Here is a 15,669-nt window from a genome sequence, read left to right as displayed (position 1 = left end):
AAACTCACAACTATCAACAACTGAACCTAAATAAAAACAAATACAAACTAAGCAAACAACTAGAACAGGAACAGAATCACAGAAATGAAGATCACATGGAGGGTTATCAGTGTGGAGGGAGGAGAATGGGGGAAAAGGTATAGGGAATAAGAAGCCTAAGTAGTAGGTACAAAATAGACCATGGGAGGTTAAGAAGAGTACAGAAAATGGAGAAGCCGAAGAACTTATATGTACGACCCATGGACATGAACTAAGAGGGGGAAATGCTGGTGGAAGGGAGGGTGCAGGATGAAGGAGAATAAAGAGGAGAAAAAAATGAGACAACTGTAATAGCATAATCAATAAAATATACTTCAAAAAATAAAATTCCCACTAGCAATGCAAAAAAAAAAAAAAAAAAAAAAAAAAGAAATGTAAGATGATACAACCCTGTGCACCACTGTATGGTGATTCCTCAAAAAAATTAAACACAGAATCACCATATGGTTCAACAATTCCACCTCTGGGTGTAAGATATCCAAGAGAAGCAAAAGCAGGGACTGAACAGGCATTTGTACCCTCCATGTTCATAGGAGCATTATTCAAAATAGTCAAAAGGTGGAAGTAACCCGAGTGCCCATCAACTGGGTAAATAACTTGGTAAAATGTGTTACAAACTGTTGACACCAATGATCAACAGTTAACAATAATACAGTGAAATATTATTCATCCTTTAAAAGGGAGGAAACTGTGACACATGCTACAACGTGAATGAACCTTGAGGACACTATGCTAGTGAAATGAGCCAGCCCCCAAAGGACAAACACTGCGTGACTCCACTGGCCTGAGGTACTCAGACTGGAGTAGTATTTCAAAGTCATAGAAACATATAGCTGCCAGAGGCTGTGGGGAGTCTGAATGGGGAGTTAGTGTTTAACAGGTATGAAAAGTTAGCTTGAAAAGATGAAAAAGTTCTGGAGATGGAGGGGGTGATGGTTCAACATCAGTGTGAATGCACTTAATCCCATAGATCTGTACACTTAAAAATAATTAAAACTGTAAAATTATGTATTTGACGGTACAGAAAATAAGTAGCGTAGACGGTAGGTAGAAAATAGATAGGGGGAGGGCAAGAATAGTAGGGGAAATAGAGAATCTAAAGAACTTGAGACACGTGGTCGTAAACTAAAGGGGGGAATGGTGGGGGAGGGGGTGTGCAGGGTGGAGGGGAATGAAGGGGGGAATAGAACAACTGTAATGGCATAATTAATAAAATATATTTTAAAAAATTGCTTGCACAGCATTTTGTATATGTCAAAGTACTGTCTTAACTTTGTTGCAAGTATTAACTCATTTAATCTTTGCAACAAGCCTATGAGACAGGTTCTATTATTATTATTGTCACCTTCATTATTATCCTTGCCCAGAGTCCACAGCTGGCACATGGAAGAGCCAAGACGCACAGGCTGGCATTCCAGCTCCATCACCTACCTTGCCCTTAATCCCTCTGTGTGGCTGCTTTCTGCAAGTGAGACAGCAGGCCTGAGGGGCTCACCAATCAATTCAAACAGAAACAGAGTAACAAATCCTACTGGTCACACATCACTGGGAGGGTCCTAAAGACAGCAGACCACTCATGCCTTACCAAGATGAATTAAGGAATATCCAGAGGGCTTATCACACAGATCTTGAATCAAAATTAGCCTAGTTAACCAATTTCACAGACCCAAAGAGTTTCAAATGTAAAATGGCATCTCTCTGGTCTAATTCTCTTTTCAAGACAAGAACTACTGCTAATCTATACCAGAGAAGGTAGGTTGGCTATCTTATATTTTTTTAAGTTTCTAAAAAATATATGGGGGGACTTCCGCCAAGATGGAGAAGTAGGTGGAGGGTCCACCTCGCCTCTGTGCACAACCAAATCTAAGAACAACTATTTTTAACAGCAGTCACAACCAAGCCACACGGAAAATCGATAATACGGAGTCCAAAGGACAACTAGATACTCGGCTGGACCGGTACGAGGAGCGAGGCCAGAAGCAGAGCAGGTTAGCAAGAAAAAATTCCCAGGGCGGTGCGCAGGGCACGCAGGCAACCGAGGGCTGATCGCCAGCGAGCTGGCTGCCGGAGCGCACAGGGAATAGGCGCGGTGGGTCGCTCAGTCGCGCGCATTTACGTGCGGAGAAACCAGTGAGAAGGGAAACCCGCGCGGTGCAGCAGGCTCGCAAAATTAGGATCGGATAAGCAAGCCCGAGGCGTTTGAGTGACAGGATGCACTGGGCTAGCGGAGAGGAACGCCATCGCTCCCTCTCTGACCCCGCCCCCACACACAGCGTCACAAACCAGCGACCTGGGTCGCCCCATCCTGGTAAACAACTAAGGCTTCGCTCCGCTCACTAAACAGCACGAATAAACCAAAAATGGCTCTAGAACAACTCAGAGCCCCAGAACCGATAGACCTAAGTGATGAAGAAATAGCCAGTCTTTCAGATGCACAGTTCAAAACACTGGTTATAAAGATCCTTACAGAACTGGTGGATTTTAGTCACAAATTAGAGAAACATATGGAAGCTAAATTAATTGAAATGAATGCTGATACAAAAGATACCAATAGTGATGGAAAGAAAATCGGGACTCAAATCCAGGGAGAGGACCAGACAGAAGAAAAAGATGATCAAGCAGAAAGGAATGAAGAAATAAGAATTCAGAAAAATGAGGAGAGGCTTGGGAAACTCCAGGACATCTTTAAACGTTCCAACATCCGAATTATAGGGGTACCAGAAGGGGGAAAGGCACAACCACCAGTTGAAAAATTATTTGAACAAATAATAAAGGAGAATTTCCCAAGATGGCAAAGGAAATAGACTTCCGAGAGATCCAGGAAGCTCGGAGAGTCCCGAGGAAGTTGGACCCGGGAAGGAACACACCAAGGCACATCATAATTACATTAGCCAAGATTCAAATGAAGGAGAGAATCCTAGAAGCAGCAAGAGCTAAGGGGACAGTCACCTACGAAGGAGTTCCCATCAGACTGTCAGCTGATTTCTCAAAAGAGACCTTACAGGCAAGAAGGGGCTGGACAGAGGTATTCCAAGTCATGAAAACCAAAGATCTACAACCAAGATTGCTCTACCCAGCAAAACTTTCATTTAGAATGGAAGGACAGATAAAGTGCTTCTCAGATAAGGTCAAATTCAAGGAGTTCATCATCACCAAGCCCTTACTATATGAAATGTTAAAGGGACTTACCTAAGAAAAAGAAGATAAAAAAGATGAACAATGAAAGGACAGCAAACTCACAGTTATTAAGAACCACACCTAAAACAAAAGCAAACTAAGAGGATAGCTAGATCAGGAGCAGAACCATAGAAATGAAGATCACAGGGAGGGTTAGCAACAGGGGAGTGGGAGGAGGGGAAGGGGGGGAGAAGATACAGAAAATAAGTAGTATAGACAGTAGATAGAAAATAGATAGGGGGAGGGTAAGAATAGTAGGGGAAATACAGAATCTAAAGAATTTGAGACACATGTTCATGAACTAAAGGGGGGAAATGGTGGGGGGAGGGGGTATGCAGGGTGGAGGGGAAGGGAGGGGGGAATAGAGCAAATGTAATGGCATAATCAATAAAAAATAAATAAATTAAAAAATATATATATATATATATGGAATAGAACTTCCGCCAAGATGGAGGCATAGGTGGAGATGCGGTGCCTTCTCACACAACCAAGTTTAGAGACAACTAAATATTAGCAACAGAAAACACAGCCAGAACACGGAAAATTGAACTTTTCGGAAGTCTGTTAACAACGAATTCTTCAGCCTGACCGGTAAGGGGCGAAACCAGCAGCTGGTGGAGCGGGGTTGCACAGGAAAACTTGGTCAGACGGACTCAAGCACGCGGAATCCAGGCGCAGGGTTGGACCTAGTGAGCGACGGAGCGCGACTGAGCGACCGTGGGGGAAACAGCGAGGGAGCAGGGCTGTGGGTTGACTGTGGTTGCGCATTTGTGCGAGGATAGACAAGCAAGGGAGTGGGCGATTGGACCGGGACCCAGCGGGTCCCGTGGTAAGCAGCAGTGGAGGGTGCCGCCATTTCCCCGCTCTGACCACACCCCCACACACAGCGTCACAACCCAGCAACCTGGGAGTCCAAGGCTCCGCCCCTCACACTTAACAGACCAAAAATGGCTCAAGAAGATCTCAAAGCCCCAGAGCCTATAAATCTGAGCGATGAAGAAATAGCAAAACTCTCAGATGCACAGTTTAAAACACTGGTGATCAGGATCCTCACAGAACTGGTTGATTATAGCCACAAATTAGACAAACATATGAAGGCGAAACTAATTGAAATGAATGGAATTGCACAGGAAACCAATAGCGATGAAAAGGAAACTGGGACTCAAATCAATGGAGTGGACCAGAAGAAACCAAATAATGGCCAAACAGAAAAGAGTCAAGAAGCAAGAATTCACAAAAATGAGGAGAGTCTTAAGAACCTCAAGGACATCTTTAAATGCTCCAACATCCGAATTATAGAGGTACCAGAAGGGGAAAAGGAACAGCCACCAGTGGAAAACTTATTTGAACAAATAATAAAGGAGAACTTCCCCAATCTGGCAAAGGAAATAGACTTCCAAGAAATCCAGGAAGCTCAGAGAGTCCCAAAGAAGTTGGACCCAAGAAAAAACACACCAAGACACATCATCATTACATTAGCCAAGATTCAAATGAAGGAGAGAATCCTAGAAGCAGCAAGAGCTAAGGGGACAGTCACCTACAAAGGAGTTCCCATCAGACTGTCAGCGGATTTCTCAAAAGAGATCTTACAGGCAAGAAGGGGCTGGAAAGAGGTATTCCAAGTCATGAAATCTAAAGACCTACAACCAAGATTGCTCTATCCAGCAAAACTTTCATTTAGAATGGAAGGACAGATAAAGTGCTTCTCAGATAAGGTCAAATTCAAGGAGTTCATCATCACCGAGCCCTTATTATATGAAATGTTAAAGGGACTTACCTAAGAAAACGAAGATATAAAAGAGACAGTGAAAGGACAGCAAACTCACAGTTATTAAGAACCACACCTAAAACAAAAGCAAACTAAGAGGACAGCTAGATCAGGAGTGAACCATAGAAATGGAGATCACATGGAGGGTTAGCAACAGGGGAGTGGGAGAAGGAGAAGGTACAGAAAATAAGTAGCATAGACGGTAGATAGAAAATAGATGGGGGGGGGCAAGAATAGCATGGGAAATATAGAATCTAAATAACTTGAGACACATGGTCATAAACTAAAGGGGGGGTAATGGGGGGGGGGAGGTAGGGTGGAGGGGAATGAAGGGGGGGAGTAGAACAACTGTAATGGCATAATCAATAAAAAATATATAAAATATATATATATAGAATAATGGTATATGAAAGAACCCAATCCCAAAAGGCCATAGCATGGATGTTCTAGATCTAGGAGGGACCACCTAGAGCAAGTCGCTCAGCCTCTCTGGGTCTTACTTTCTCATTGACTAAATGGGAATACTTTTAGATCTACCTCCTCTTTAACAGGATTAATGACTTAAGATTAGCTTAATTATAGAAAAATACTTTCACAAAGTTACAATACCAGTTTCATAATTCCATTCACCTGGAGGTTGTTAAAAAAAGATAAAGCTCTGAATAAAACATTCAACAGACAGGTCTACGGCGATCACATTCAGGTCTCAAACACTGTTCTATGGTCCTCATCAGCTCTTCACACTGTTGCTCATCCGTCCAAAAGGTAATAACGAGACATTCAGAAGATGCACTGTTTTTCACTGCTGCTCCAGGAAAATGCCCGTCCCTGTTGTTAGCATTCTCCATGCCTTTCCCAAGGTCATGCCGGGACCAGAGTAAAGCTGGCAAACAGCTAAAGATATAATGGCAAATGTGAGCCTCTCTAGTCCAAGGCAATTTCTCTTTTTTTTCAACATATTTTATTTTTTTGTGAGCTTAATAACAAGGGCATCCTATTGCATGATCTGGGTACAATTATCCAAATCAGGAAATTTAACATCGATACAACACTATAAACCAAGTTATAGTCCATATGCAAGTTCCAAGACTTGTCCTGGTAATAGCCTTCGTGGCCTTCTTTCTGTCCCATGCATTTTGTTGCCGTGTCTTTCTAGTCTCCTTTAATCTCAACCTATTGCCAGCCCTTGTCTTTGTTGAGCTTATGTTTTTGAAGATTACAGACCGTTATTTCTGTAGAATGTCCACCAGTTCAGATTAGTCGGATATTTCCTCATGACTGGATGCAGTTTACACACTGTTGGCACTTAACACAAACCAAGACTTGAGTTGTGGGCTTTTCATGGAATCCAACAGAAGGCACAAGATGTTGGTTTGCCTCAATATGTGACATTATGTAATAATGTAAACTCGAATCACTTGGTTAAGGTGATGCGCACCAGGTTTCTCCACTCTACATTCACTATGTTTCCCTTTGTCATAAATATTTGCAGGGAGACACTTGGAGGCTATATGTGTATCTTTCCCTTCATCAAACCTTCATCCACTAATGTTAGCATTTACTGAGGATTTTCTAACCCCATTATTCTTTCCACAATGGGAAGAGACTCCTTTCTTTGCATTTATTTGTATCAGTTTGTGGATTTTATATTCAGTCCCACAGCTGTTTCTGAGAAAACTGACACATAAGGAAAAATGTCCCCGAGGGACTTTGGAATAGAAAAAGAATGTCAAAAAAGGGTTAAAATGACATACAAAACTAGAGTTTGCCCATAAAGGTGCTAAAACTCCAGCCACAAAGTCTACAGCTGGAGAGCTGCTCTCTGACGAAAACCCCAGGGGTATTTCCGACATAAAATGCCATGTCCCACTGCACTGCCATTCGTGAATTTACTGGGCTTCGGCTGCTGGCCGGACACGTGACTACTGATCTTTCCGACAGCCCTGCCGGACCGACAACCCAACTTGCGGGGAGGAGAACACAGCTCAGACAGCTGGGGACCTGCCTGCGGCTGCAGGGCCAGGTGGGGCAGTCACACGGGTATGGGTTCCAGAACCCGTGCTTTCCACACAGGACCCTGCCCCCTCGCACACACACAACAGGGCAAAGTTGAACTTTAAAGTTTGTACATCTGCCATAACCTTTGCTTCCGTCCATTTTATGTGTCAGGTAACGATTCCATTAAAATGTTTTACAATGAGGCAATTTAAAACTCTGGAAATTATTAACTTGAATATGTTTCCTACTATAAATTATGGTCCTCCCATTGAACGACTCCTTCCAGAAAAACATTTTCACCCAGAACATGGTTATTTAAGGTTCTACTGCATCTTTCTTTAGATTCAAGCAGAATGAATTTTGTAGTTATTCTGGTATTATTATATTGTTAGGCAATTTCCGACTTCAGAGAAAAGAGGAGGAATTGGGGCCACAACTGAGCGGTGACTCAGACAAGGCGAGATGTTTACACACACTCGCATTAAACTCTCTGTCCCCGGTGAAGGCAGGACAAGTGGCCAGGTGTGTTTTCACATCCGCCCTGTGGCTCTACAACTGTACATGCAGTCCTTTCAGTCCGTGAGAAAGGACCCACATTCCTCCCCCGCCCCAACACACCCCCCCACCATGCACACAGCGTACCTACTCATCACTGCCAGAGCTATTCAGCAGACGAAGTCACTCCATAGGCCTTAATAATGACAGACTACACACATTATAACCCGGTTTACCTCGGTACCATTTTCATGCAGGGAAATGAGATCAGATTATGAGGAAGACTTATTGTGATACATATGCCATAGGGTTTTATTTTAATTGGAAGGGTAGGAAGAAGAGAATTCCAACACCCCCTACGGAAAATTTGAGAAACAGAATAAATACGGTATCAATGAGCACCTTGTACCCCAACCCTTCTTATAGCTTCTTAACCTTCTCCACAGGCTTTAGACAACTCTGCGTTCATGCCTCAGCTGGAGGGGCTCAGCACGCAGATGAGAAGTCGGCCACCTCATTTCTAAGTGATGCTGCCTTTGGGTCCCAGTTTTTTTCTCCAGTTCTTTCTTTCCTCCCAAGACCATTCCCTAGCCACTGGGTAGGTTTCCCTAGCCACTGAGTAGGTTTTTTCCTACTCCCCACATTATGGAGAAAACAGCTCTTCATGGGCCCTGGAGCTGATGCAGCGAGAGCTAGGTACCACATTCCTGGTCCTCACAGGCCTGAACTTCATCCCATACGAGCTGCCCTGCTGCGACTCCCACTCATCACTCAGGCTTTGAACGCCCTCTTTATGGCACATGGGGACTTGTTTCCTTACAAAAGTACAATCTCTTTAATTTTGTTATCTTCTATAAGTCTGATGCAAGAGGGATTCTCGTCTGCAACAGTTAGGTCCACCAAGTTACCCAGAATGTAGGGAGGTAACAGGAATAACGCTTTGCAAGCTGAAGACACAGAGGCACAAGAGGGAGTGACTGAAAGGGTACACCTGTCAAACTAACAACAGAAGCAGGCTAGAAACCAGCCCGGACATGTGGCTGAGGCTCACGGGATCCCACCTACTGGCCTGGTAAAAAAAAAAAACCAGCACTCAGAGTGGTACCTTCTCTTCCCAACAAGCTCACTTTCCCACCAGGCTCTTAATATTTGAAAGCAATACATGATTGTGTGCAAAGACATTCCAAGGCTCTCTGGTTCTTTTTCTCACGTTCCATAACTTAGACACACCTCTTCAAAAGTACTAGGTGCTTGAGAAAGTTAATTTCTGTATTCTATCCAGGAAAAACTTGTTCACGGAAATGTGACAGACAAGACCTGTGGAGGAGCAGCACTACCCAGGAGGAGGAGTCAATGGGAGTCTCAGGCTGTGAAGATGAATGAGGAGGACAAATGGTGATTAAAAACCAACGGGCTGACCACTACTGAGCACTTTCCATTCTAAGTCCTTCTGAAAATTATTTTAATCCTCACGGAAACTGCGTGAGGCAGGTATTATTATTTCCACTGACCAAACGAGAAAACCAGGGCACAGAGTGGCCATTTTGGAGCCTGGGTTGGGATGAAGGCGGTCTGGCTCGAGGACCCAGCGCCTAACCAATGGGCTGCGACAGCTCTGCTTCTAAGGCAGTGAGGGCCGCACACCCTCACTGCCACCTGGTTGGCCCAGGCTCCTCTGAAGGGCAAGGCAATGAATGCAGAGTCTGAACACAGTGAAATGAGGCTCAGGTAACATGATTAAGTTCTGGTCTTCATAAGTCAAGAGATTACACACACAAATAAGCATTCTATCCTTCAAAATAGCCATCTGAGAAGCTCTATATTCATTCCAACTTGGCTGCCATCACTGAGCACATTTTTGGATGCCTCTTGGAATGTCTTTGCACACAATCATGTATTGCTTTCAAATATCCTGAACCTTCAAAGACAGAGCAGACGTTTGCAAATACGCAGCAGTCAAATCGAGCCCAGCCTAGAAAATAAGGTGGCAAAATGAAGGTCTCATTACTGCAGATTATTTTTCCTGCTTGCCTGATAAAATGATTCTGATGGCAATTCCAAAAGAAAATAACAAAACTCTGAGCTATAGAAGCTGATTTGAAGGCTATCACTTATTTAAAAGTATAAGAGCTAGTTTGGTGTTTAGCTTCATAACTTCATAGTTACACCTACCCGGTAAGAAACTTTTCCCCTGAGTTTCTCCTCAATTTGAGGATAACAATGAGAACCGCCTTGCCACTACAGGCAAATGGTGAAGCACTAGGTTTCAGAATCAGGCTTTGACATAAATAGCCTAGATTCTAATCCCAGTTCTGTTATTCACTGATCTCTAAGCCTCAACTTCTTTATTTGCAAAATGGGATGTTATCTAATTAGGGTGCAGGTAGGAAAGAAATGGTACTCAAGCAGGGTAATTGAAAAGAGTGTAAGGAAAACACTATTTACAAAGGCATGAACAAGTCCAGGGAAGTGAGCAAGGACCTTGGGATACCCAGCAGCCAGCAACAGCAGAGAGCCATCACCTCCCCAGGTCTAAAGGGACAAGAGGAGAGAGTATTTGCAGCAAGAATTTAGCAGGAAAAGGCCACCAGACAGCAGCTGTGGCTTCCAGCAGAGGGACCCGCATCACCTCCAACCCCCAGCTTGGGGAAGGACAGGGCGAGAAAAACAAATACCCTGACTTACCATCCAAAAGCCAGAAGGCAAGAGAGCCCGTACATGTATAATGGCCTGAGACACAGAGCACAGGGGACTTTATGGGGCAAACAGGGCATCCAGCCTGGCTCCTCACACAGGTGTGAGCTGGTCCTCTCACAAGTGACTGTGAGAGGACCTATTCTGAATAGGACTTGTTCCTATCTGCCTGTTCTACTCAAAGGTAAATGACACGGTAGGGAGCACCTACCTCGCGCACTGCCGACCAGGTCACGGCTCAGTCTCTGACACAGGGTAAGCCACTCTCACTAGCTCCCATTAGCATATAATTTGAAATAATACCATCGTTTGAAAAATTATTGGTGTGCTATACAACACAGGAAATAAGCAAAGGGCTTATACCATTAAAACTCAGATTTGGATCTCCATTCTTGCTTCTACTCTTGGTCTATTCGATTGAGGAGCGTGTGTGTGCTCAAAAAAAAAAAAAAAAAACCCACTGCAGAATATTAACTTAGAAATAGACCAGGTTAAATCTTATTAAAGCCATAAATCTTTTCTAATACTGCTGAATCCTCCAATTTGATTATATGAACACAGTTAATTCCATTTGGGAGATAATACAAGCTTAACAGTTCAACCCAACATGGGTATGTCTCCTCTTAGTGAATATGGAAGCCATTACACAAGGGTCAGTTGGCAACACCACGCATTTCAGGAACAGTGCTGCCGGCCAGGAGACTTCATGGTGGAGGAGGAAGAAGAGAGACAAAACAAAACAAATGAACAAAAAGACTGGTTTTCTTAATTCTCTCTGATGATTACAGTGCATGATAAGCAGTCTAGTGCCTACTTACATAAATATTACACCTACTGCAACTGTTCATATAACGTACAAGGAAGGTAAGGCGTCGTCACATCCCAAGTTTTAGATGTTTGCCTAAAAAATTAACTTTAACATATTTTAAAAGCTAAAATTTCACATAGCAACTCATACTACAAAAGCAATATAAAAATACTTAATTCATTTTTAAAAAAATCTAAAGAGCGCAGGACTATAGAGAGTAACACATGAACTCCCCTTCATACTTGACACCCACCCAAGTCCTACTCTTGTCCCCACTAGAAACCCCCATTCACAGACTGGCATGATTCCTCCACACTGTTTGCTGAATTTTTACATATATATATTTATGTTATAGTAAAATACTAATGGATCACTGAATACATGTTTTTCTGTAAATAATATTGTCACTCAATACATGGATATATTCCCATGTCAGTATATACAGAGCTACATCATTTTTTTAAAGGCTGCGTAGTATTTCTAACACATGTATTTCAATGTATTTAAACCAATTGTTAGGCACGTAGGTCAACTTCAATTTTTGTACTCACCTTAGCTACTTTCATTTTTTCTTTTACAACGTACACAGCTCATCTTTTATTTCCCCACCTATAATGAACTCATTCTTGATACAGCTTTGCTGACTTCTCACACTAATTTTCTATTGAGTCAGTGCTGTGGTATCATGTGGACTAAATAGTTGATATATCTTTTTTTTAAGTGATTACAAATTCTTTGATTCCTTCTATTAGGAGGTGGGATCTATGCCCCATCCCCATGAGTCTGGGCAAACATACAATGGCTTCAGCCAGTAGAGGGTGGCAGAAATGACTTCATCTGACTTCTGAGGCTAGGTTATGAAAGTTCCCGCAGTTTCCTGTGGGTGTCTTGGAAGCCAGCCCCCATGCTGTGAGGGCCACACGGACAGTCTACGTGAGGGTGCTCAGGTAAACAGCCCCAGCTGAGTCCAACCTTCAGGTCATCCCAGCCTGGGTTCTGGGCATGTGAATGAAGTTTCCAGATGATTCCAACTCTCCTAGAAGTTTGAGTCTTCCCAGAACATTAATAGGGAAAAGACAAGCCACTACCATTCTGTTCTGCCTGACTTTCCAGCCCAAAGAATCTGTCTGGAAGCTCAGTGAGATGGTGGTGGTCATAGTCACTAACTTTTGGAGCAATTTGTTATATGGCACCATATGAAAGAATTGGCGGTGCACAGGTCTGCATACCTAACTCAAGCAGCTGACATTTCTCTCATCCCAAATCTTATTACTCCCATCACTTCTTGCTGTAAAGACAAGTCCAAACACTTTGAGATTTGGACTAGGACTTCAAATGAGTCTTTAAGCCATTGTAAAAGCTCCTGCCCTTACCTATAAACTAGAGTATCACCTTTCTCTTCTAGAGGGCATGAGAGAACTAAAAAAAAGTGTTAAAACCCTATACAAGCAGAATATGTGTGTGTGTGTGTGTGTGTGTGTGTGTGTGTGTGTGTGTAGGGAGTTCCTTTTCATTCAGTTGGAGCAAAGATATTCAAATGCAAATCACTGGAGAACTTGAGGTTTAAGATTTAGTTAGGGTCTCTGGACTTCTGGATGGAGAGTGTAAGAACTTCACTTATTTCAATTCTTCCACAAAGACTTTCATAGAGGGGCACTCTCCTACTTTTGAAAAGTTATGAATAGTGCAAATTTACTTTAACACTCTCATCAGGGTGATAGGAATATTAACTAATCTTAATACAAACAGACAAAAAATAAAAGGACAGATACAGGAGGGAATAAAAACAAGAAAGAAATATGGCTAAATGCTCACAATGGTTATATGAGGGTAATGAGGTTAAAGATGATTTTTTTCTTAAGTCAGTTTAATAAGCAATGTAAAGACATGGCTATCTTTGCAGATTAACATGCAAACCTGACTCTCGGAACAAAACAGTGGGTGGCCTGGGCTCTGCACCTTCCTTTGCATCGCCAGTTTGAGATGCTTTGCACGCTCACTTCCCACAGTGCCCAGCGTAACACCCACTCCCTTCACTGCTACCAGCAGCGCTGCAGACACAAGGGCTTCAGGGTAACCGGAGGCCTGGCACATGCTCTCTGTGTCGCCCAGTGCCCAGGAGAGCGTCCCAGGCTATGAGAGCAGGTGCCTGGCTGCCTGTCATCCTGCAGAGCTGAGGAACTACAAAATTATGCCAAAGCCCTCTGAGGGGCTGGTTCTCCTGTGCGACTCTCTGTTCAAACCAAACCCAAGTTGCCAACAAACGGCCCAAAGTCTAAAGTGGTCCCATCTGCTGCTTTTCTGGAGCCGGTTTGCCCCTTCGATGCCCATTCAGGACGTGCAGCCATCTGGTCTCAGGCTGTCCTGTTAAACTGCTCCGCACAGCACCAGGTGAGTGGCTGTCCGCATTGGTCCTTTCGCTGCCCGATAGCCCACCCACACAAAGGTCTGTAGGAGCCCCTGGAACACAGATTGCCAAAAGCCTTATGCTGCCCCCCACTCAGGGTGTTTCATCATCCCCCTGGTCATATTTGCCAATTTTTCTTCAACTGTCAAGGGTCAGTCCTTAGTGGACCCTCACTCCTCAGTGGTCTGTAGCCCAGCAGCGCGGGCATCCCCTGGGAGGCTGTCTGGCCTGCAGCTGCACCCAGCCCAGAGCTCAGGAATCTGCAGTGTACCCCAATCATCAGATGAGGTACAGGCACATGAAAGTGTGAGAAGCGCTGCAAGAGAAAACCCTTATTTAAAATGTAATGTTTTGTGAGTATAACCTCTATTACACTAGTCATGGTAGAAATTTTGAGAAAACAGTTTTCAGTGATGGGAAACAGCATAATCATACTCCCAGCAGAAAAACCTCATTATTCGTGCAATCTCCAAAGGAGGGGGGCAGGGCTCAGCTCACTTTATCTCAGAGCCAAAGCTGAGAACGTGAAAGTGAGGCTATTTCATTGTGACTCACCATCTCAAACACCAGCTGGCCCAGTAAATGGTATTATGAAAGCTTATGGTGGGAGCTGGACCAGAGCAAAATGCAGCAACACAAAAAGAAACAACCAGGAAGCAATTTTGTTTCTCTACCTATAGTAACGATTCTCAAACTGAGACATCTGGCAGTGTCTAGAGACACTATGGGTTGTCACAACTGAGGGGGGTACTGTTGGCATTTGGTGCATCGGGGATGCACAGGGGTGCATCGGGGAACATCCTACAATGCACAGCCCCCCACAGCCAAAAACTGTCCAGTCTGAAAATGTGACTGGTGCTGAGGTTGAGAAACCTTGACCTTTAGAAGTAGCTCTCGGTGTCCCCCCTCACCTATTGCTCAGTCTGTCACGACACCCACACTCTGGTAAAAGGCCTGCACTCCCCTTGCTCAGTGGTTTCCCAGTGTGGGCTCAGAAGAGAGCCTGCCACTGAGTGTGTGACAGCCAGGGACAGAGGAGCCAGGGCCCTGTCCTTTCAGTCGGAAGGACCCCTGCTTGTCCCCTCCTCATTACGCATGTGGCACAGGCCTTAGGTTACGCATGTGGCACAGGCCTTAGGCTTGATTATAAAATCAAGCGCAGGAAAAGGCCTTAGTGATCCCCTAGTCCAGCCCCCCCCGGAGGCGTATTAAAAGGGCTGCGTCTGGGCCTGCAGACTAAGGCCGCTCCTTTGTAACACAGGAAAAGGAGACAGGACTCACAAGGAATACAGAGAAAGGAACAATAGCACAAGCCCCAGTGTCTGAAGCGCCCAAGCAGCTGCTGAATGGCAGTGCTCTATTTTAGCTCCACTTTCGTGAAAAGGCACCCTGCTTTCCCTTCTCTCCAATGTCCCCGTATCCTCTCCAACGGTTTTGGCTTCCCCCTTTCCCTAGAGGTTGCTGTAAGTTCTGTCTGGGAAAGTGAAGCTCATTTCACAGGAAAGAGAAAGACCCATCCTAATGGGCAGGGGGACCATACGTTCCGATTTGTCCAGAAATGGCCCAGCTGACATCGTTGCCTTGACATAATGAATAGAACAGCCCTTTCTCCACAAGGTGCCTAGGTTTGAACAATGGACTACACTGCAGCCATTCTTGGACATGTTATTCCCAAGGAGAACAAAGCTCCTGCTGAGCACAGTCAGCCACAAACATGAAAGTGAAGCCCGTGTGCAATTACGTCTAATTTGGCTCTTGCTGGTGATGTGTCAGCTGGCTGACATCCTGCTCACTGAGAATGACTGGACACCAGTGAAGGGAAACCCAGAACTGAGCACACGCACTTTAATCTCGTGACTTGATGGTGTCAAGAGAGAGGTTACTGGCACAGGCCATGGGAAAACCTGCTCTCAGTCTGACCCATGAAGTCACACAACAATTTTCAGTTTAAATTCAGTCCATCCTCCAACTTCCAATACCAGCACAGATGAGAAACTCCCACTTCCGTGTGGTACACACACAGTGACCTTGGAGGTTTTATGGAGCTCAGAGGCCCAGGCAAAGGACAGCAAAAATCAAGGCCAGCAGGATGGCTCACTGGCAACTCATTTTAACACCACACCAATAGCTTCTACCCGAGACTACATTAGCCCGAGTCAATCACGTCCAGACAGAGAAAGACTTGACATCCCACAACCAGCAGGAAAACTATGAAAAGTAGTCAGAGTGAGCCCCCCACACACCCCCATTTACACACGATGACAGGGCTCTTTAGGAAAAATG

General features: G+C 44.3%; 1 protein-coding gene across 3 annotated transcripts in view; it reads right to left on the bottom strand.

The window, feature by feature from the left end:
• Positions 1–15,669, bottom strand: part of IQGAP2 (IQ motif containing GTPase activating protein 2) — a 279,666-nt gene that overhangs the window by 246,456 nt on the left and 17,541 nt on the right. The gene's annotated exons all lie outside the window — the stretch shown is intronic.

The sequence above is a fragment of the Artibeus jamaicensis genome, unplaced genomic scaffold (assembly GCF_021234435.1).
Source record: "Artibeus jamaicensis isolate MK-2021 breed Jamaican fruit bat unplaced genomic scaffold, CSHL_Jam_final contig_373, whole genome shotgun sequence".
In the NCBI taxonomy this organism is placed as follows: domain Eukaryota; kingdom Metazoa; phylum Chordata; class Mammalia; order Chiroptera; family Phyllostomidae; genus Artibeus; species Artibeus jamaicensis.
This window is presented reverse-complemented; position numbering and strand designations above follow the sequence as displayed.